The sequence below is a fragment of the Pleurodeles waltl genome, chromosome 2_2, assembly GCF_031143425.1.
Source record: "Pleurodeles waltl isolate 20211129_DDA chromosome 2_2, aPleWal1.hap1.20221129, whole genome shotgun sequence".
Classification (NCBI taxonomy): Eukaryota; Metazoa; Chordata; class Amphibia; order Caudata; family Salamandridae; genus Pleurodeles; species Pleurodeles waltl.
In genome coordinates this window covers 898985746-899007484 of record NC_090439.1, presented here as the reverse complement: position 1 = coordinate 899007484, position 21739 = coordinate 898985746, and the positions used below count along the sequence as shown (strand labels likewise).

The following is a 21739-nucleotide window of genomic DNA, read 5'->3' as shown; positions in this document are numbered from 1 at the left end:
ACTGTCCAGAGGTCCTTGATGGTCCAGTTTGGTCATCCAGATCCAGGCGACCAGTCATCACTGTGGGCCTCTTACAGGGGGGGGACTGGATGTTGCTGGCACCTCCTCTCCGGTGACGTTGGGTGGGGGACCTGTGGGGATGTAAATGCAGTGTTATTGTTTCTGTGTGTGACATCTTCTGCATGGGTGTTTATGCCCTCTATGGTTGTTATTGCCCTGGCAGCTTTCACTTGTGAGAGTAGGTGTTTGGTTGGCTAGGTGATTGTCTCTAGTGTGCATGCTTTGTTATGGGTGTCCATGCAGGGCTGTGATGGGGGTCTGTGCATTGGTGTTACATGCAGGGCTTGGTATTGTGATGGGTGGGTTGTGATGGTAGGGTATGTGTGAGGTGGTTGAGTGATAGGAGTGAAGATACGGATGGGCTTTTGTGATGGCATGCAGGTAGGGCGGTGATATTAATAGAGATTCAGCTTGCCAGAGTCCAGTCCCTCCTGCTACTCCTGCCAGGCCCTCAGAATGCAGTACTGCCAAGACTTGCTCCTCCCATGTTGTTAGTTGTGGGGGAGGAGGTGGGGGTCCACCGCCAGTCCTCTGTACAGCTATTTGGTGTCTTGCTACCACAGAACGCACCTTCCCCCATAGGTCGTTCCACCTCTTCCTGATGTCGTCCCTTGTTCTGGGGTGCTGTCCCACGGCGTTGACCCTGTCCACGATTCTACGCCATAGCTCCATCTTCCTGGCAATGGATGTCTGCTGCACCTGTGATCCGAATAGCTGTGGCTCTACCCTGATGATTCCCTTCACCATGACCCTTAGCTCTTCCTCTGAGAATCTGGGGTGTCTTTGTGGTGCCATGGGTGTAATGTGAGTGGTGTGGGCGAGGGTGTGTAGGGTGATGTGTTGACGGCAGTCAGCATGGCAGTAAGCAGGATTTACCGCCAATGTCATAATGAGGGCCTAGGACTCTGATTGTCCCAGCACAGAAAATCAGAAAAAGCACATGGTTCTTAGTCACCAGAACCAAGTTCTCCTGCCTAACCATTTAAACTAAACTATTCTAATTCTATTTAAAATGATTGAGAGAGGTAAACAAACAGAAATTGTATAATATTCTGTTAAGAGAGGTGTGTGTAGCATGAAGCCAAATAAGATAAAAGCATGATGTCTGTCCTTCTGAAGGGTCCGTTCAGCTCTAAGGATGAAAAAAGATCTGTGTTCTCTCACTAACTAAACCTTCTTTAAATCACAGTTTCCCAAGACAATGAGATCACAGTTGAAGCTTTTCGAGTGAACCCCCAATTATTTTTAATTGGGAGTTACAAATTTCAGAGACCTCGTACATTCGATCTTGATACTCTTTGGTCTCAGCAATTTTAAGAGTTAAGGCTGCCAACTTCCAGAATACTTCTCTTTGTCCTTCCATAGCTCATCTCAGGCTTTCTAATCCCTCACACACAATAAGCTTCTTGTTAACTCAGTCTCAGCTCCTGACACCTGCATCTCGGAGAAAAAACATTTAAGAAAAACAAACTACACATTGAAAGTTAACTGTAAAAATAAAAATATATGTGTAGGTCTTCACTACAACCAAGGTAACAAAACACAAATATGCCTTCAGATTAAATTAATTCTAAGCACTACATGTGAGAATATAAGAAATTATTATGCAGAATAATACTTTCAAAGTGTTAGTTTCAAATAGATATGCATGAAACTTTACTTAAATGTTATATCTGAGGGTGCACTCCACTCATGCCTTGCAGTGCAGTAATTGTACAAAAGCACTTAATCATATTATACAGATTGTGACCACCAAATTGCGACCACCCGAAAGTGACCACCCTTCACATTCTTGTTTCAGAGATGTAGTGGCACAGCTAAGCTACGCTCCTTCAATAGTAAGTACATTTTCACTCTAATTGAACCCATCCAAACTGGAAAAGGTTGCCGAGTTTTTTTTTTTTTGGTCAAACCCTTTCTAAGCACATCAGGTATTCATCGCTCACTGTGTCACTGGAACCAAGCTGTACCCAGCTGATGAGCCCATACATAACTAGGGCGAAACCAGTCCTGGGTTGCTTGTGTTTCGGTTCAGGGGGGGCCTGACTTGGTAGTTTGTGCTGGACTTTTCCCATGAGGAGCATAGTCAAGACTGATTTGCATATGGCTGGGTCCAAACTGAGGTGGCATGGTGAGCAAAAGAACGATAGGTTGGAGCACTACCCTGCGTTATTTCCAGTGGTTAGACTTATTGTAAGCAGCCTCCTATCACCTTTTATGTGTTTCATCCATGGTACAAAGACATTGCACAGCAAAACATTCTGGCCTTCATTACGATGCCTCAATAATCCTGCACGTGGAAAAGGTTTTGATTAATTGATATGATGAGAAATGTGATAAATTTGTATCATTAGTTTGCCGCATGTATACATTTTGCCAATGCAAACTTGGTGAACATTCTGTAAAATATGTGGAAATCGGTTAGAAAAGACCAATTTCTGTAGCAGTTTGTTATTCCTCAGGGTGGATGATGCGCTGGACATTTTGCACTCTTTTCTGAGTGGGAGAACCACCATAGTGAGCTGTGGGGACTTCAGAGCACTGCAGCTCGCCTAGTGCTGGATCTCCCTTGGACGCAATCTGCAAGTGAGAGCCTCAGGCAGCTGCATTGGCTGCCCATAGGGAAGCGTATTTCCTTTAAAGCTCTGTCTCACTTATAAGGCTTTACATTCCGAGGGCTCCAAATATCTTTGTTCTACTTTAAGGTGGTACATGCCAAGCCGCTGTTTAAGATCAGCTGGCCTTCACTTGGCCGTGGTTCCCCCGCTGCAGGAAATCTAAATGGGGTGACAAGGCTTTTTCGGTTGTGTCTGCCAAGTTGAGGAATACTCTTCCTCTACATATCAGGAAATTAGAAGCCTTCCTGCTATTCTGAAAACAGTTTAAAACCTAGTTTTTTGCCCTATAATCTGCACCTGTTTTTGCTGTTTGGCTGTTTTTTAACTCTTATTGCATTCATTAGCTTCTCTCTCTGGCAGCGCTTCGATGCTACGGCCAGAATACGCTTTATAAATAAATACAAATAACCCATAATGGTGCAGTGATACTGCAGCTCGAAAACCATACTCATCGGTATCAGCAATTCTAGGTGTGGCATCATCATATCTGGATCACCGAGGACAAGTTAATGAGGGCTTGATAGCTTGATAGCTTGATTCTTAAAAAAAAAACTGGGAGTGTTTCTGAAATGAGCAAATGTTTGCCTTATTACACCTGGAAACCAGAGACAAACACAGGTTTCCAGATTTACTCGTCTAAGATGTTTGCAAATTCTATTTTTGTGTGTGCAAATGTACACGTGCAGGGCTGGCTTTAGGGTGGTTCAACAGGTGCTCTGTTTAGAAATAACTTAGGGGTTTAAAAGCACCTGCTGCAGCTTTCCTTGTGTGTCCTGCAGTTTCCAGGCAACACTAGAAATGCCAAGATAACTCAGGTGATTAATGTTCCTACTGGATGGAGATCAAGTGATGTCCAGGGGCATTTTTTACTCCTTAAACAGTAGTGCAGAGTGTTAATATGCCTGCTGCAAAGAATGTGTACACTGCAATCACACAACTGTACTTTATGTGGATCACTCAGTGGGTTACTGTTATTGCCACAGAGATCCTTTTATCACTTGCAATTCATAAGTTGCAAATCTAATATAGCACAGTAACCTGTGAACTGTCATCAAAGAGCTGCAAGCAAACTGCATGACAAAGGTTAGAACGATATTTTCCCCCTATTCTTTCATTATCCTAATGTTGCTAAAAAAGGCTTATTTGAGTAGAAATGCATTCTTATTACTAAAGCCAACTACTGTGGTACGTTTTAAATCTTACGTTTGTGCTTTTCCTGATCAAGCAATCTTAAAATATACTGTCTACTAGTATGGATAACGTGACTCCTACACCTTGTAATCTTCATTGTTTTATGTAATATATCCTATTGACTGACAGCCGCGACCGTTCCTTTAGGGCGGAGGGGCCACACACCCCCACCTTTTGCCCCTCAAGAAGAGTGTCTGTCAGGCTGAGCAAAGATCAGCCTGACAGACACCCTTCATTTTCTGATCAGGCAGCCAGGAGCAAAACATGCACGATTTACGCAGGCTCCTGGCTGCCTGGGCTGAACTTTTCTGGGCTGAAGAGGTCACAGCTCATATGGGTGTGACCTCATCAGCTCAGCAAAGGTGTCTCGAGGCCCTCCCCCTCAGTGACAAGGGCAAGCGTCACCCATTGACTCTGAACTGGGCGCTTCAGTTTTAAGCCCTGAAGCGCCCAGGGCCGAGTGTCAATCAGTGACACCTCGCCACAGAGTGTGTTGGGGTCAGCAACTCTCACTGAGCCCATCCCACTCTGTGACGAGTTGGGACTGCTGCCTTCCCTCACTGGCTGACTTGAGGTCAGCCAGTGAGGGAAGGCAGCAGTCCCAAACCTCCTGAGACCTTCGAGCTGAAGGTGTGTGTCTGTGTGTTTTTTTTTTTTTAATGAATGTTTGGTGCGTGCGTGTATGTTTGAATGTTTATGAGTGTTGTGAATGGATGTGCATACAAGTGTGAATGAATGAGTGTGAGTGTGCTTCCCGCCCGCCCCCTCCTAAAATTACCAGCCTCCACTGTTGACTGATTTATACAGGTATGATTAGTTGTCTCTGTATAATGTGTGTGTGATGTACAGTGCTCTGACGCTACAATGGTATGAGTATATCTAGAAAACAAATGAAATGCGTGTAAAAGAGGGGCTATGGAGAGATGAGGGGCACTTTTAGAAGATGGTAGGGAGGGAATTTGTGGAGTTCTCGCACCAGGTGCCACCATTGCTAAAGCCGGCCCAGTACACGTGTATATCTGTTCAGGAAAAATCTGCCAACAAGAGCAAATGCACCAGCTAAATCTGTTTGCATTTTTCATCCTAGGGAAATGTTTTTTCCCATGGAGAAACCCTTTCCCCTACACTCCCTAGTCCCTTCCCACAGCGCAAAAAATACTCCTTCTCTTGTAATAAATACATTTCCAACCTCTTCCAGGTTTGGCCTGGGTGAGGGTGTAGTGTAACAGTGTCGACAGACGTGTAAGTTTGTTAGTGTGCACAAAGTAAAAGTACATTCAAATCCCCAGATATAGTCCAATACTCAGCGTGCAGTAGTCTGTGTTTTTTCGCAGCAAACATACTTAACTCTGTAGTTGTGTTGTAGTACAGCAGGTCCATAAAGAAAAAAGCAGCAGTCTGGCCCCCACACGAGCTTCAAACGACCATAACATAAGACTCCAACAATGAGACCTGTACAAAACGAGTAATCTGAATTAAGGCAATTCACTGAAAGGATGTGTCAAAAATCACACTGCAATGACAGGGAAATATGGCGAAGGTCAATGAAACAAATTCATAACAGGTAATAATTTAAAATAGAGAAAGAATTATTGACATTACACTCATCCATCATTTTCCAGTTGGAATTCCTATTTATTTATCCAGCATTACCACTGAATCGTGCAAACATTATTTACTTTAACCTTAAGTGACCCAGCGATCTTCAATGCCAAGAATTTACAAGCCCCGGTAACTAGACAGAAAAGCGATGTTCAACACTGGAGAACACTGCCCCCCTCATTACTGGGCAGGGTGGTGCTATTTAAAATGATGTCTCTCCCTCGCTTCCAGTATGCCCTGCAAAATGTGCCATACCCAGTTCCTGACACCTACTTTAAGATCATAGAGGGAGAAATAAGGGCCCTACTTTGAGATAGAGGGCCACCACATATAGCCTTAACCAAATTGACCCGGAGTTGGTATGCTGGTGGAATCACACTACCAGACATCCAGAAATACTACTGGCGTAGCTCACGGTCACAAATAAATGGATGCATCATACTAAAGACAATCCGGCATACTGACTGGATCAACTTGCTCTACAACCAAGGGGCTACCTACAGGCCTTCTACACCAATCCCAAGTACCAGGGCCTCAGGGACCCACAATGCTCACAGGTCAGATATGGCACACAACACTTTGAAAATTAGGATAGGGTAATAGAATCACCCAGACAACACCATTATGGGACACAGAAAAACTAGGCACACTGGGTTCCAGGACGGGCTTTGACAAATGGGACCTCATAGGTCTGTCCAGGGTGAGTGATATTTTGGGCCCGGGTCCCCTTTTCTGATATACATAGGAAGTATGACCTAGCACACACAGAGACATTCTGTTATATTCAGGTCGGCCATGCACTTGAGGAACGATTCCCCAGGGGACGGACCTCCCTGAGTCATTGCCACTTGAGGATAGACTGCTCGATGACCACATGCTCTGCAAAGCTTACATAAAGAAAACTGATCAATAAATCAAATCAAATCAAATCATTAACATTTATAAAGCGCGCTACTCACCCGTGCGGGTCTCAAGGCGCTAGGGGAAAGGGGGGGTTACTGCTGCTCGAATAGCCAGGTTTTTAGGAGTCTCCGGAAAGCGGGATGGTCCTGGGTGGTCCTGAGGCTGGCGGGGAGGGAGTTCCAGGTCTTGGCCGCCAGGAAGGAAAAAGATCTCCCACCCGCCGTGGAGCGGCGGATGCGAGGGACGGCAGCGAGTGCGAGACCAGAGGAACGGAGGAGGTGGGTGGGGACGTAGAAGCTGAAGTGTCGGTTGAGGTATTCCGGTCCCTTGTTGTGGAGGGCTTTGTGTGCGTGGGTGAGAAGTCGAAAGGTGATCCTTTTGTTGACTGGGAGCCAATGCAGGTGTCTCAGGTGTGCGGAGATGTGGCTGTTGCGGGGTACGTCGAGGATGAGGCGTGCCGATGCGTTTTGAATGCGTTGCAGGCGATTTTGGAGTTTGGCTGTGGTCCCGGCGTAGAGGGTGTTGCCGTAGTCCAGGCGGCTCGTGACGAGGGTGTGGGTCACGGTTTTTCTAGTGTCAGCGGGGATCCAGCGGAAGATCTTGCGGAGCATGCGGATGGTGAGGAAGCAGGCGGAGGACACGGCGTTGACTTGCTTGGTCATGGTGAGAAGAGGGTCCAAGATGAAGCCGAGGTTGCGGGCGTGGTCTGTGGGGGTCGGTGCGGTGCCGAGGGCCGTGGGCCACCAGGAGTCGTCCCAGGCGGACGGGGTGTTGCCGAGGATGAGGACTTCCGTTTTTTCAGAGTTCAGCTTTAGGCGGCTGAGCCTCATCCAGTCTGCGACGTCCTTCATACCGTCTTGTAGGTTGGTCTTGGCGCTGGCGGGGTCCTTGGTGAGGGAGAGTATAAGTTGGGTGTCGTCGGCGTAGGAGGTGATGATGATGTCGTGCTTGCGAACGATGTTGGCGAGGGGGCTCATGTAGACATTGAAGAGTGTCGGGCTGAGCGATGAGCCTTGAGGTACGCCGCAGATGATCTCGGTGGGTTCTGAGCGAAATGGAGGGAGGTAAACTCTTTGGGAACGGTTTGAGAGGAAGGAGGCGATCCAGTCCAGGGCCTGGCCTTGGATCCCGGTGGAGCGGAGGCGGGTGATTAGGGTGCGGTGACAGACGGTGTCGAAGGCAGCCGAGAGGTCGAGGAGAATGAGGGTGACTGTTTCACCGTTGTCCATCAGGGTTCTGATGTCGTCAGTGACTGAGATGAGGGCGGTTTCCGTGCTGTGGTTGGTTCGGAATCCGGTTTGTGAAGGGTCGAGCAGGTTGTTGTTTTCCAGGAAGGTGGTCAGCTGTTTGTTGACGGTCTTCTCTATTACCTTGGCTGGGAAAGGCAGAAGAGAGATGGGGCGGAAGTTTTTCAGGTCGCTCGGGTCAGCCGTAGGTTTCTTTAGTAGGGCATTGACTTCGGCGTGTTTCCAGCATTCGGGGAAGGTAGCAGAAGAAAAAGAAGAGTTGATGACGGTCTGGAGGTGCGGGGCGATGATGTCGTCGGCTTTGTTAAAGATGAAGTGAGGGCAGGGGTCCGAAGGGGCACCGAAGTGGATAGAGTTCATGATGGATTTGGTTTCTTCAGTGTTGATGTGGGTCCAGTTGTTGAGGGTAATGGCCGGGGGTGCGGGTTCGGTGGTGTTATGTTGGGTCTGGTGTCCGAAGCTGTCGTGGAGGTCGCTGATCTTGCGATGGAAGAAAGTGGCGAGGGATTCGCACAAATCCTGTGAGGGCGTGACGGCATTGGCGTTGGCGTTGGGGTTGGAGAACTCCTTGACAATGCTGAAGAGTTCTCTGCTGTTGTGGCTGTTTTTGTCCAGTCTGTCGGTGAAAAAGTTCTTTTTAGCAGCGCGGATCAGGCGGTGGTGTTCGCGGGTAGCGTTCTTGAGGGCGGTCATATTGTCAGCGGTGTGGTCCTTGCGCCAGGCCTTCTTGAGGGCGCGACAAGTTTTCTTTGATTCTTTGAGGGTGTCAGAGAACCAGAGAGGTTTTTTGGTGTTGGTCTGTCGATGCGTGCGTTTGAGGGGAGCAAGTTGTCTGCGCAGTTGGAGATCCAGTTTGTGAGGCTGAGGGCTGCGTCGTTGGGGTCGGTGGTGAGGGTGGGTTGGTTGGCGGCGAGTGCTGAGAAGAGTTGCTCTTCGGGGATCTTGTTCCACTGTCGACGAGGGATGGGTTGAGTGCGGAGGTGGCGGGTCTCGCGTCGGAATGTGAAGTGGACACAGCTGTGGTCGGTCCAGTGTAGAGCGGAGGTGTGGCTGAAGAAGAAGTGTTTGCTGGCGGAGAAGATAGGGTCAAGCGTGTGTCCGGCGATGTGGGTGGCGGTGTTCACCAGTTGTTTGAGGCCGAGGTTGGCGAGGTTGTCGAGCAGAGTGGTGGTGTTGGGGTCGTTGTTTTGTTCCAGATGGAAGTTGAGGTCGCCTAGGAGGATGTAGTCCGGTGAGGCGAGGGCGTGCGGGGAGATGAAGTCGGCTATGGCGTCGGTGAAGGGGGCGCGCGGTCCGGGATGACGGTAGACAAGGGATCCTCTGAGGGTGGTCCTCGGGTCGGTGCGAATCTGAAAATGCAGGTGTTCAGCGGCGAGAGGGGTGTCTTCGGTGGAGGTGGTGACGCTGATGGAGTCTTTGAAGACGATGGCGATACCTCCTCCTACTTGGTTGGTGCGGTCTTTTCTGGAGATCTTGTAGCCTTCGGGGATGGCGGTGGCGATGTCTGGAGCAGAGGAGGCGTTCATCCAGGTCTCCCTGATGAAGGCGACGTCCGGTGCTGTGGAGTCCAGGAGGTCCCAGAGTTCAATGGCGTGCTTGTGGACGGATCGAGCGTTGACCAGGATGCACTTGAGGTGGTTGATGGCACGTGGGCTGGTGGTCGTGGTAGTTGCGTGGTGGAAGATGCGTTTGCAGGAGTTGCAGGAAGGGTCTATGGGTGCGTTTGGGGTGAGCTTGGAAGCAGGTGTTGGAGCGTCCTGGGTTGAGGGCGAGGAGGGTGGTGGGGTCGTAGCGGATCAGCGGGGTTTGGGAGAGCTGGGGACCAGGGGTCGTGGCGCTGGGCGCGGGCCAGGCGCAGACGGGTGCAGACGGGCTTGCCTCTGGCGTGCCTCTGGCGCGCCAGCGGTGCGCCCGCTGCGCATTCGCGCAGCGGCCGCCTTATGAGGTGGGAGGGGGGGAGGGGTCAGCTGGGGGCGAAAGGAAGCTGGGGGGACTGGGAGGGCTGGTATAACTACCCTAATATATTTACACAACTATGTAAAAACTGGGACTAAGATTTCAGTGGCCTGGTGGACGACGAGTGGTTGGAGGCCTTGGCCTCCTCTCAGGATGTGGCAGTCAGAGCAAAGTTACATTTAGTACAGCTTAAAATCCCTCAAAGGACATACCTCTCTTGTAATAGATTGGTCAAAATGGAAAAGCAAAAGGACCCCACTTGTCATAGGCGGTGTAGGCAGGAGGGAACTTTTTCACATATTTTGGAGCTGCCCTTCTGGGAGGGGGGTGGTGCTGTGAATGAATGAAGTATTGAGTGGCGGTGTCACACTCTCTGCTATGTGGTGTCTCCTGAACGTATGGGACGCAACAGACTTAAACAGGATGGACCAAATCTGGACAACGTTGGGTTTGGTGGTAGCCAACAGCAGCATTGCACAATCGTTGGATACCCCATCAACATCACTGCTAGCTGACTGGAAAAAAGATATGGATTGGTGTATGGTGGCGGAAAAAACAGTCCATAAAAGCAGAGGCTGCCCCACAAAATGGGGGAAAGTATAGGGCAAATGGAATGCTTCTAGAGGGAGTCCATGCGCAATAACCATCACAACAGTGCTGGGGATGACAATCCCCAATGGGACACCTTGATCCGGGGAGCGGGAGGGAAAGGAGAGGCTATGGATCTCTCATGACAAGTGATATAAGAACTTTCATGACTAAGGCCCTCATTACAACCCTGGTGGTCGGTGTTAAAGCGGCGGTAAAACCCACCTATAGGCCTGCGGTAAAAAAAATGGGATCACGACCATGGCGCAAACCGCCAACATACACAGCCACTTTAACACTCTGACCGCCACAGCGGTAGAAACAAACACCGCGGCGGTAACCGCCAACAGACAGGCGGAAGACAATGTACCGCCCACTGTATTACAAGCCACCAATCTGCCAGAATTTTCGGGGCGGTACCAACGCCATCAAAAGCACGGCGGAAACAGTACACAGAAGGGAAACCACTCACCTCTCGACACCCAATGAGGAACCAGGACGCCATGGAGCCCGAACTACAGGTGCAACCAATGTTGGTTTACCTCCTCTTCTACCAGGAACATCAAAGATGGCGGCGTCGACCATGGTGAGTACTGCACCTAGCACACAGGGGAGGGGGGAGAAAAAAGAGAGTGACACACACACGCAACACGCAACACCCCCACCCCCACCCTCACCCACAATACCATACACACAAATACATGCAGCAACATTACAGTTACACCCGTAACCCCCTGGAAGAACGCAAGGACCAAATGAAATGATTTTAACAAGTGAAATCATTGAAAATCCAGATAGGGCAACAGGTCTGTAAAAGAGTAATAAATACAAAATGTACAGCAACTACACAAGTCCTGATAGTGTTCCATTCATTGTCCGTGGACCAGTGGTCCCAAAATGCATGGGCGAAGCCCACACATGATACCTGCCTCAAAACGGAGAGAACACTGCAGGGGCATCAGGTCGAAAATAAACAAGCACCTCAGGGGGGAGGGGGCACATCAGCCGGATGATGGGACAGCGCCACTGCGCCACGAGGGGGCTCCATGCCCACTGTTGGGCCCTGGGGAGTGCACAGCCACAGTCTCACAAGTCTCTCAAGTGGGTGGGTCGCCCACTGTTTGGTCCTGGGGAGTGCAAAGCCACAGTCTCTCTAGTGGATCCTTTTCTCCACTGGTTCTGGAGGGGGCTTTGTGCCCAGAGTGCTTCATCCTGCCAAAGACTGGGTGAGCGGATGCTTTTCTCCACTGGATCTGGAGGGGGATTTTTGGCCAGAGTGCTTCATCCTGCCAAGGACTTGGTGGGTGGATGTTTTTCTCCACTGGTTCTGGAGAGGGCTTGGTGCTCAGTGTGCTTCATCCTGCCAAGGACTGGGTGAGTGGATGCTTTTCTCCACTGGTTCCGGAGGGGGCTTGGTACCCAGAGTGCTTCATCCTGCCAAGGACTGGGTGAGTGGATGCTTTTCTCCACTGGTTCTGGAGGGGGCTTTGTGTCCAGAGTGCTTCATCCTGCCAAGGACTGGGTGAGTGGATGCTTTTTTCCACTGGTTCTGGAGGGGGCTTTGTGCCCAGAGTGCTGCACATGGTGTGTGGCAGTTCCCATTCCCTCACCTGGGTGTGTGAGCCACGAGATTTTCTGGGAACAGGTAGCATAATACTCCATGGAGGCAGAGATACACTCCACCCTGGGGCGACTTTGCCTACCAACTGCTGGTACTGCCAGTGCTGGTTGTGGTGCCTCATGTAGTCTGTGCAGGGTCCAGGACGTCTCCTGCAGCCTCGGAAGGCTGCCCACTGGGAATTATGTTCATGTCGGCTGTGGTGGCACTGTCTGAGCACGTCGCGGGGCAGGTGGCGGTGGTGTCTGTGGTGTAGATGCTGGCGGTGGTGCATGTGTCAGCACCTGTGGAGGCAGACAGCAGGACGTCTCCTGCAGCCTCGGACGGCTGCCCACTGGGGATGATGCTGGGGACTGTTGCAGAGGCAGCAGACGTGCAGGTGGCGGTGCAGGTGGAGGTGTTTGCGGCGTTGGCCACTGCCGTACAGGTTGCTGTTCTGTCTTGCAGAAGGGGTGACACCAGTCCCTCACCTGGAGGCTCCATACCCTGAGCTTACTTCCCTTTAGCCTTGGAAGTCACTGCTGAGACCTTGGCACTGTCCTTTTTTGTCTTGGATGAAGGCTTGCTGGTGGTTGGTGCGGCTTTTCCCTACGGCAGGTGTACGGCAGGTGGCGGAATAGGGTGATCCTTGGCCTCACTAGGTGGCATAACTGGCAGCCCTGAAGAGTGCCACCTTCGATGTTACTGGACTTGCAGGGACCACAGTGCTCGAGGATTTCGTGGCTGAGGTGCTGGGCTGGGATCTGGACATCCTGGCCCTAGGGGAAGGATGGGGGAGGGTGTAGGGAAGAGGTCAATGTTAGCCAGGAAAAGTTTTTTAGACACACCGGGACAGGACGATGGAGGGGGTTTGGGAGTGGAGGAAGAGGTAGTGGTTGTAGGGGTTGTACGTCTGCTGAGTTTGGGTGAGGGTGCATGGGCTGGAGGCTGTTGTGAGATGGATGGCTGTTGAGTTGGTGTGTGCCTGCGTTTGTGTAGTTTGGGAGGAGGGCTCACGGACACACTGGGAGAGGACACAGGGGACGTGTGCATGGTAGTGGGGGTGGTGATTGCACGTGAGCGGTGTGTGGGGATGGGCATGCTGGTGATAGAGGTAGTGGCTGAGGATGTAGTGCATGCAGGTGTGAGTGGAGACGAGACTGGGAGGGAGGAGGAGGACGTGGAGGAAGGGGACACAGTGGAGGCAGTGGATGTTGGCGTGTCTGCATGGGGATGGTGCTTGTGTGAGTGCCTGTGGGATGTGTGGTGCTTATGTTTGCCATGTCCACTCTTGTGTGTTGATGAGTGTGCATGCTGGTCTGATGGTGTGCTTAGGATAGGCTGAGGTAGAGGGGATTGGGTCTGGGTAGTGGAAGTTGGAGGGGGGAGGCGGGACACAATGGCTGCCATCAGTGCTGAGGCCAGAACCTGAAATGCTCTCTGTTGGGCTGCCACGCCAGAATGAAATCCCTCCAGGTATGCATTTGTTTGTTGCAAATGCCTGTCGACACCCTGGATGGCATTCAGAATGGTTGAGTTCCCAACAGTGAGGGATCTCAGGAGGTCAATAGCCTCCTCACTGAGGGCAGCAGGGCTGACTGGGGCAGGGCCTGAGGTGCCTAGGGCGAAGGAGATGCCCACCCTCCTGGGTGAGGGGGCACGGGAAACACGCTGAGGGGCTGCTGGGAGGGCGGTGCTGGTAGGGGGGTGGCAGCTGTACCTGTTGATGCGGTGGGCACAGATGTGCCAGCCACCGCAAGGGAGCTCCCATCAGAGGAGGAGTCGCTGTCACTGATGTCTCCTCATGTCCCCGTCGTAGAGCTCCCCTCGCCCTCCATCCCACTGGTGCCTTCAGACTCCATACATTCACCCTCCTAGGCCATATGGGTTGCAGCTCCCTCGTGCTCCGGTGCCAATGCTCCTCCGCCAGATGATGCTAATGCACACAAGGACAGGGTGACAAAACAAAAAGGGGAGGAAAGACAGAAGAGACACATAGTCAATGCCTGCAACAACACCACCGGTGAAGGACACAACACACAGGGAGAAGCCCTATGCACTAGGCCATGCACTAACAGTTCAGGGGAAAATCACATGCCCATGGGGGACGGTGCCTAGACCCATTTGATGCACACCTGGAATCCACAGGAGCCTGACTAGGTGTAGAGGGCCACTACCACTTTTGGGGTGGGAGTGCCACTGAGCCTGCCTAACCATGGATCTACCATGGCACATCTGCCCTGGCCTAGTGGAAGCCACAGCCCACTTCCCCCACCCAGAAACCTCATAAAGCGCGCAGAGTCAGCTGAATGAGACTGTACTCACCCCCTTGTGGCTGCTGTGATGCCCTCAAGCGCCCATCCAACTCAGGATATGCCACCGCCAGGATCCGGTACATCAGGGGGGTCATGGTGCAACGAGCACCCCTTCCATGTTGGGAGGCCATCCCCAGCTGGGCCTCCGCCATCTTCTTGCTCCAGCGGTGCAGGTTCTCCCATCTTTTGCGGCAGTGGGTGCTCCGTCTATGATAGACCCCCAGGGTCTGCACTTCCTTGGCGATGGCACGCCAAATACCCTTCTTCTGGTGGGTGCTAACCTAGAGGAAAAGTTAAGTAAGAATGGATTTTACTCCCCCATCCGGTTCTTCTTAATCATTGGCTCCAAACCTCCCACCCTGGCATCCTCACATGCTGGCCTCTGCCCCCGTATCTTCCATCCACGCTACTCCATACATTCATGTCCCATCCATCGTGTACTCGCCTGTTTGTCTGGAGGACCGTAGAGTAGCGTGTACTGGGGGGGGGACCCCAGCCACCAGGTTGTCCAACTCCTCCGTGGTGAAGGCAGGGGCCCTTCCCCCAGACACTGTAGCCATTGTCGCTTCCAGACTCAGGTCACAGCAGCATTTGCAGTGTAGGTCCTCTCCTGTTGAAGGTCAGGTATCAAGTGAGTGAACAGATAGAAAATGGCGGCAACATCCGCAGCAGTGCGTACCGTCAATGCCGGCGTACTTCGTCATTGGCTCCTGGAACCCATAGGGCCCAATGATAAACAATGCTGATTTTCGCCGCAGTCTTCGTCTGCCTACCGCAACACTGCACATCGCCAGCGCAGTTACCTCATTTCCCCTTATCTCTCCTTACAGGTCAGGCAGCCGCCATTTCAGGCGGGGCACATGGCAGGGCAACTAACAGCGTCACAGCACTTTTGGGCAGGAATACGGACAGACAGCGCAACACAGCGATTACATCACGATTGTTCTAAACACCCTTGTGCTAGCTATGCAGTGTATGACCCTCTGCTCACCCTTCTCCTCCATAGGGCACGTCCGCTGGGGCAGATGATGATATGGCGTCATCCTTCGGTATACAGACCCCTGGTGCACCTGTCGACAATGGAAGACAGACACATCATTATCACCTCCAGACTTGATAGGGCCACAATCCAAGAACTGTGTGCCCAGACCTGATGTCAGCTATCCGCCATCCCAAGGGAATCCCCCCTCTAGTGTAGGTCCTGTCAGTACTCCATTTCCTGGCCAGTGGGTCCTTTCAGACAACAGTGGACATGGCATCAGGGATGTCACAGCCAATGTTCTCTAACGTGTTGTCCAGAGTGTTGTCTGCCCTGCTGAAACACAAGTGCAGCTACATCGTTTTCCATCAGGTGGAGGATTTGCCCACAGTGAAAGGTGACTTTTATGCCCTGGGACATATCCCCAACATCATTGGTGCCACTGATGGTACACATGTGGTATCTGTCCTCCCGCAGGAATGAACATGTGTACAGAAACCGCAAAAGCTACCATTCCATGAATGTGCTAATGGTATGTTAGCAGACCAGTACATCTCCCATGTGAATGCCAAGTATCCTGGCTCAGTGCATGATGCTTACATTTTGAGAAATAGCAGTATTCCTTATGTGATGGGCCAACTCCAGAGGCACCAGGTGTGGCTAATAGGTGAGCCCACGGTCCCCACACAGTATGAATAGGTGTCTGGGCTTGGGGTTGTCCCTAAGAGGTTAGTGTGTGTCTAACAGATATCCCTCAACATTTGCAGGTGACTCTGGTTACCCTAACCTCTCATGGCTACTGACACCAGTGAGGAATCCCGGGACAAGGGCAGAGGAACGCTACAATGAGGCACATGGGCGAACTAGGAGGATAATTTAGCGCACTTTGGGCCTCCTGGAGGCCAGGTTCCGGTGCCTCCATCTGACAGGTGGCTCCCTATACTACTCACCAAAGAAGGTGTGCTAGATCATCGTGGTATGCTGTATGTTGCACAACCTGGCTTTGTGTGGCCAGTGCCTTTTCTGCAGGAGGATGGGCCTGATGTTGGTCTTGTGGCAGCTGTGGAGCCTGTGGACAGTGAAGAAGAAGAGGCAGAAGAAGAAGATATAGACAACCGAAACAACATCATCATGCAATACTTCCAGTGAGACACAGGTAAGAGACTGGCACTGCTCCTCTCATATCATACTACTGTAGGACATTGCATGATTCTGCCTTTTTACCTCTGTGTATGGGCCCTGATATTTCACTTTGGCTTTCCATTTCACAGATCTGGGTACCACTTTCTGCCTTCTGCTATGTTTACTGATGCCCAACAAATGTCGAACATTGGTATGTGAAAATTAACATTGACATTGCTATTTTTCTGAGTGGTTGCAATTACACATTCGTGAAAGTACAGACTGACTCCAGATTGATTTGTGATTCAAGGGTGTTTATTTCTGTGCTAATAAGTGGAGGGGGCTGTGCAATGGGCTGGGGTGATGGTGGAGTGACAATGCACCTGTGATACCAATAGACTGGACTCTATCCAGTCTATTGGTATCACAGGTGCATTGTCAAAGGGGGCATAGGAAGTGGAGTAATGGCAGTTCAAGGTTGTCAGGGTGACATAGTGGGACAGAAGGGTGACAATCAGGAGAGTCTTATTTCCTGGCGGGGGTCTTGGCAATGTTCTCTTGTCTTTTTCCTGGATCTCAGGGACCATTTGTGGGCTGGTCCTCCTTCTGCAGGGGGTGGGGTGCTGGTGGTTTGTTGTTCCTGTGGCGGGGCCTCCTGTCCACTTGACCGGCGGAGGTGGAGGGCTGTTCATCGTTCAGGCTAGTGTAAGGGGCCCGTTGGTGTGCCACTGTGTCCCTCATGGTATTGGCTATGTCTGCCAGCACCCCTGCAATGGTGACCAGGGTGGTGCAAATGGACTTCAAGTCCTCCTGGATCCCCAGGTACTGTTCCTTCTGCAACCGCTGGGTCTCCTGAAACTTGGCCAGTACTGTGCCCATGGTCTCCTGGGAATGATGGTATGCTCCCATGATGTTGGAGAGTGCCTTGTGGAGAGTGGGTTCCCTGGGCCTGTCCTCCCCCAGTCGCACAGCAGTCCTCCCAGTTTCCCTGTTATCCTGTGCCTCTGTCCCCTGACCCGTGTGCCCACTGCCACTGACCCCAGGTCCCTGATTGTCTTGGGTTGGTGGGTTTGCCTGGGGTCCCTATAGTGGTGGACACACTGCTGATTGACGTGTCCTGAGGACAGAGGGATGGGCACGCTGGGTGGGTGCTGTGCTGGTGTTTCCTGAGGGGGGAGGTTCAGTGGTGGTTTGTGACTGTGGCAGGTGAACCGACTGTCCAGAGGTCCCTGATGGGCCGGGCTGGTCCTCATGATGCAGGCGTGCAGAGCTGCTGTCGTCACTGTGGGCCTCTTCTGTGGGGGGGGACTGGATATGTCTGGCACCTCCTGTCCGGTGACTCTGGGTATGGGTCCTGTTGGGGTGTAAATGCATAGTTATTGTATCAGTGTGCCATCTTGTGCAATGTGTGAGTTACACTCTACTCCTGTGCTTGGCTTAATGCCCTTGTGTGATTAGTGATTTTGGGGCCTGGGTGAGTATCTGTACTGGACATGCTTTGGTGATGGGTGTCCATGCATTGGTGTGACATGCAGGGCTTGGTTTTGGGATGTGTGGATTGTGATAGTGGGGTATCTGTGGGGTGTTTGGGTGATGGGTGTGAGGGTTGGGCTAGGAGTTTGTGATAGCATGCAGGTAGAGTGGGGGGATATAGTAGTAAAGATATGACTTACCAGAGTCCAGTCCTCCTGCTACACCTGCGAGGCCCTCAGGATGCATGATTGCCAAGACTTGCTCCTCCCATGTTGTTAGTTGTGGGGGAGGAGGTGGGGGTCCACCGCCAGTCCTCTGTACTGCTACCTGGTGTATTGATACCACAGAACGCACCTTCCCCTGTAGGTCGTTCCACCTCTTCCTGATGTCATCCCGTGTTCTGGGGTGCTGTCCCACTGCGTTGACCCTGTCGACAATTCTCCGCCATAGCTCCATCTTCCTTGCAAAGGAGGTCTGCTGCACCTGTGATCCGAAAAGCTGTGGCTCAACCCGGATGATTTCCTCCACCATGACCCTGAGCTCCTCCCCAGAAAACCTGGGGTGTCTTTGAGGTGCCATAATGTGGTGTGGGTGATGTGTGAGATGCTGTTTGTTGTGCTGTGTGATGTGTTGTGTTGGTGTGTTTTGTTTGAGGTGCGTGGATGTTGTATGAGTGATGGTGTTGTGTGCCTGTGGATGCTGGTGTTGTGTTTGCTATTCTCTCTCTCTGTGCTTCTTCCAAAAGATTTGTTGTAAGGGGTTCTGGGTAATGTGGGTGTGTGTTTTATAGTGTTGTGAGTGTGTGGGTGTGGTGTGTATATGTGTATCAGGTGTGTGTATTTTGAGTTGTCCAATGTGGTTGTGTTTTGTAAATGTGTGTGTATTTTTAGCGCAGCGGTGTGTACCGCCAATGGATTACCGCGGTTGAATGACTGCTGGGTTGATTCGTGGGTCGTGATAGTGTGGGTGTAGTTCTGTTGGCGTGACGGTGTAGGTTTTGCTATCACCAGTTTATCACTGACCTTTGGTGTGGCGGACTTGTGTGGGTATCTGTATTGTGGCGGGTCGTAATACCTGTAGCGGATTTCCACAGCAGCCACAGTATCTTGATGGCCGTCAGCACGGCGGTAAGCGGGATTAATGTAATGAGGGCCTAAATGTGTTGAAATTTGTGTAAAGGCTGATTGCTTACCTGACTGCTTTGACTTAATAAACAGAAACTGCAACAAAAAAAATAAGATGAAACTGAAATTGGAATGCCTTGTGTGAATTCCATATAGGGTGCCAACACACCATCCAAAACCACTGACATGTCCTGCTGGTTTGGTCTTGTATGGTTGTATTTTTTCAATGAAGAACATATTGCTGGCATTGCCCTTATCTGTAGAGTGTGAGATAGGAGAGCCGGGCAGAGGATTGATGCAGTGCTTGATTGTCTTAAAGAGTGTTCTCCTTCTGGTGTTGGTACTTCACTTTGGCAGCTGTGATGAGGTGACTGCAAGTTACACAAGATTATTGGCGTTCTGTTTTCCTCCCATCATTTTTCTCCTGTCCTCTGATGCTGAAGATTTCATTAAGAAGGAAGTTAAAATCAGAAGTGGATTTGGCAGGGCGAGAGATAAGTTCAAGCTTTAGGTTGCTGATTGGAAATTCTTTGAAAGATCTGAAAGTTTGGTGTACTCTTCTGGGTTGACCTTGGTTTTCTGGTTGAACGCTGAGCAGGGAAATAGGAATATTGAGCTAGTCATTTCAGTTAAGATATATGAATGGTTTACACTAGATTGGTTGTTTTGATGGTAAGAAGAAGAGGTTGAGGATGCCTGTGGAGTGTGTTGGCTGGTTTATAAGCTGCACCAGGTTGTGTGTGTCTGTGAGATGGAGGAGGGTTTCTTTTCTTTTTTCTAACTTGCTTTTAGTCAACGGTTGAAGTCAACAAGGAGGGTGGTGTGAGCACCCTGAATAGATGGCATAGTGAGGAGACCTGAAAATTCATTGCTTAAGTTCTTGTTTTGCTCTGGGGATCTGTAGATGAGATGGAAGGTGGTGGATCAAGTTGGAGAGAGTGGAAAGCAACATTTAAGGAGCTCCATGAAGTTGTGACACTCTTTCCTAGGATGCAGGACAAAGCACACTTATGAATGACAACAAAGCATCCTCCCTTCTTCTGTGCATGGTCTGCATGATGGATGCTGTCACATGTGGGAACAAGGACCTCTAGGCTGTGACGTCAACCATGCATCTGTGATTTGCCTTTATTGATGTATGTTTTTTTATTTTTGCATGTTACAATTGTAAAGTTTGTAGAGCAAGAAAAATAATTTGGAGAAAATTTCTAAGATGCTTTTTAAAAACTTTTCACCAGAATGTACCTGGTCCCTGTTTCCGACACGCACTCCATTACAGTCGCTCTTAAATTTTGACTTTGTCCCACTTAAGGGCCAGTTTGTCCTCAAGGAGACTTAAGACAGCAGATAAAAGTACATCTTTAACAGCGGAGCAGATGCACTTTTTGTCATCTTTCCTGCCCCCGGAAATTGGGGAAGGTAAATTTTATAGACACATACCATTCAGTTTCTAGTTCTTTCTATCCCAACTGTAATTACACCCTTACTTATGATTACTCCAAAACAAGTTTTCCAGTCAGTGTAATTTCATGAACCCAGGTGCAAAACAGGGAACAAAAAATGAGTAAAAGAGTTGGAAAGAGGAAAAATTAAATACCATGAATACATTTTGCACATGTTCACAAATTTGCATATGGACGAAAACTGTTAATTTTGAACATTTTGCATATTTGCAAATAACTATCTGCCCTGTCTAAAAATATCCACCCAACGCATTTCAACGAAAGTCTAAAATGCATATGTTGTGGCCATCCTTAAATGTTTTTTATAAAAAAACTAACAATACACATATCTAGGGAGCTGTCTTGGAATGGGTTTAAATCTATATAAAACAGTGGTAGGTGTCAATCAGACCAGGAAAGGGACTGGGGAGTAGGGTGGGGCACACAAGCACAGATGGGACAAATAATTTATAAAGAATTTAGATGGTCCAAAAGAGGGGGGAGACAAATGAAGAGGGAAATAAAATAGCCATGCATGCAACACAAACCTAGATTCTGACATCAGCAGTGGAAGGATACAACTCATCAATCAAAACACGGTGAGACTGAAAGGGTTCTTGGGTGGAAGAAACACAAGAACATTGATAAGAAAGCCACAAAACCATGCAGGGGCTGGACACAAATCCCATTTAAGTCAATATTAGAAACAATAAGCCTGTTTACCCGCTGGCAGGTAAAACTGTCTAAAATAGAACTACATGTTTCAGATGACACACACACACAGTATCCATCTTGCTGCTCACACTGTATGAATAGTTGCCATGCACAATGCTTTCTTACTCGTTATTGCAGATTCAAGGGATTGCCACTCATTGCCAGGTCTCCGGAGCCTTGACAAAGCACCGTTTGTTTTCTGCCTATCATGTAGGAAACAATAAGCCTTTCTCTGGTCAACAAGTTCAGACACAATTGTTTAAATGCTATGAAATCATACAAAGGTCACTCACAGAATATTGCAAATTGCTGCCTAGAATGAATGTAAGTACTGAACATTGAATGTATGTTTCAAAAAACAAAAGCACTAGCCTTATATTTAGAATCCAGTGGAAGTAATTCTTCCCCTCCTTACCACATCCACTGCCAGCCCTAGACAGAAGGAACATAATGGGCAATAGTGAGGACAGGGAAAGGTGAACGAGAAAAGAGAAAAAACAGAGACCCTGGATATCACCCTCTGAATAGTCGCTTTATGAACTTGGCCCTTTCTGCAGGTCATCCCCAAACAATTTGCTTGACCCTCCTATTTTCTGAACCCGTTTTTGTTTGCCTTTCAGGACTCTGCACACTTTACCACTGTTAACAAGTGCTAAAATGGTTGTGCCCTCTTCTTAAGGTAGGATTGGCTTACCCAAATTGGCATATTTAATTTACTTGTAAGTCCCTAGTAAAGTGGAACTACATGTGCCCAGGGCCTGTAAATTAAATAATACCAGTGAACCTGCTACACTGATTGTGCCACCCA

At 49.9% G+C, this 21739-nt stretch overlaps 1 long non-coding RNA gene across 1 annotated transcript in view; it reads right to left on the bottom strand.

The window, feature by feature from the left end:
* LOC138282745 (uncharacterized) overlaps positions 1–21739 on the bottom strand; it is a 112970-nt gene that overhangs the window by 22966 nt on the left and 68265 nt on the right. The window contains exon 2 of the long non-coding RNA XR_011200998.1: positions 5213–5321. This is a non-coding gene — a long non-coding RNA (uncharacterized lncRNA). The remainder of the gene's footprint in view (positions 1–5212; positions 5322–21739) is intronic.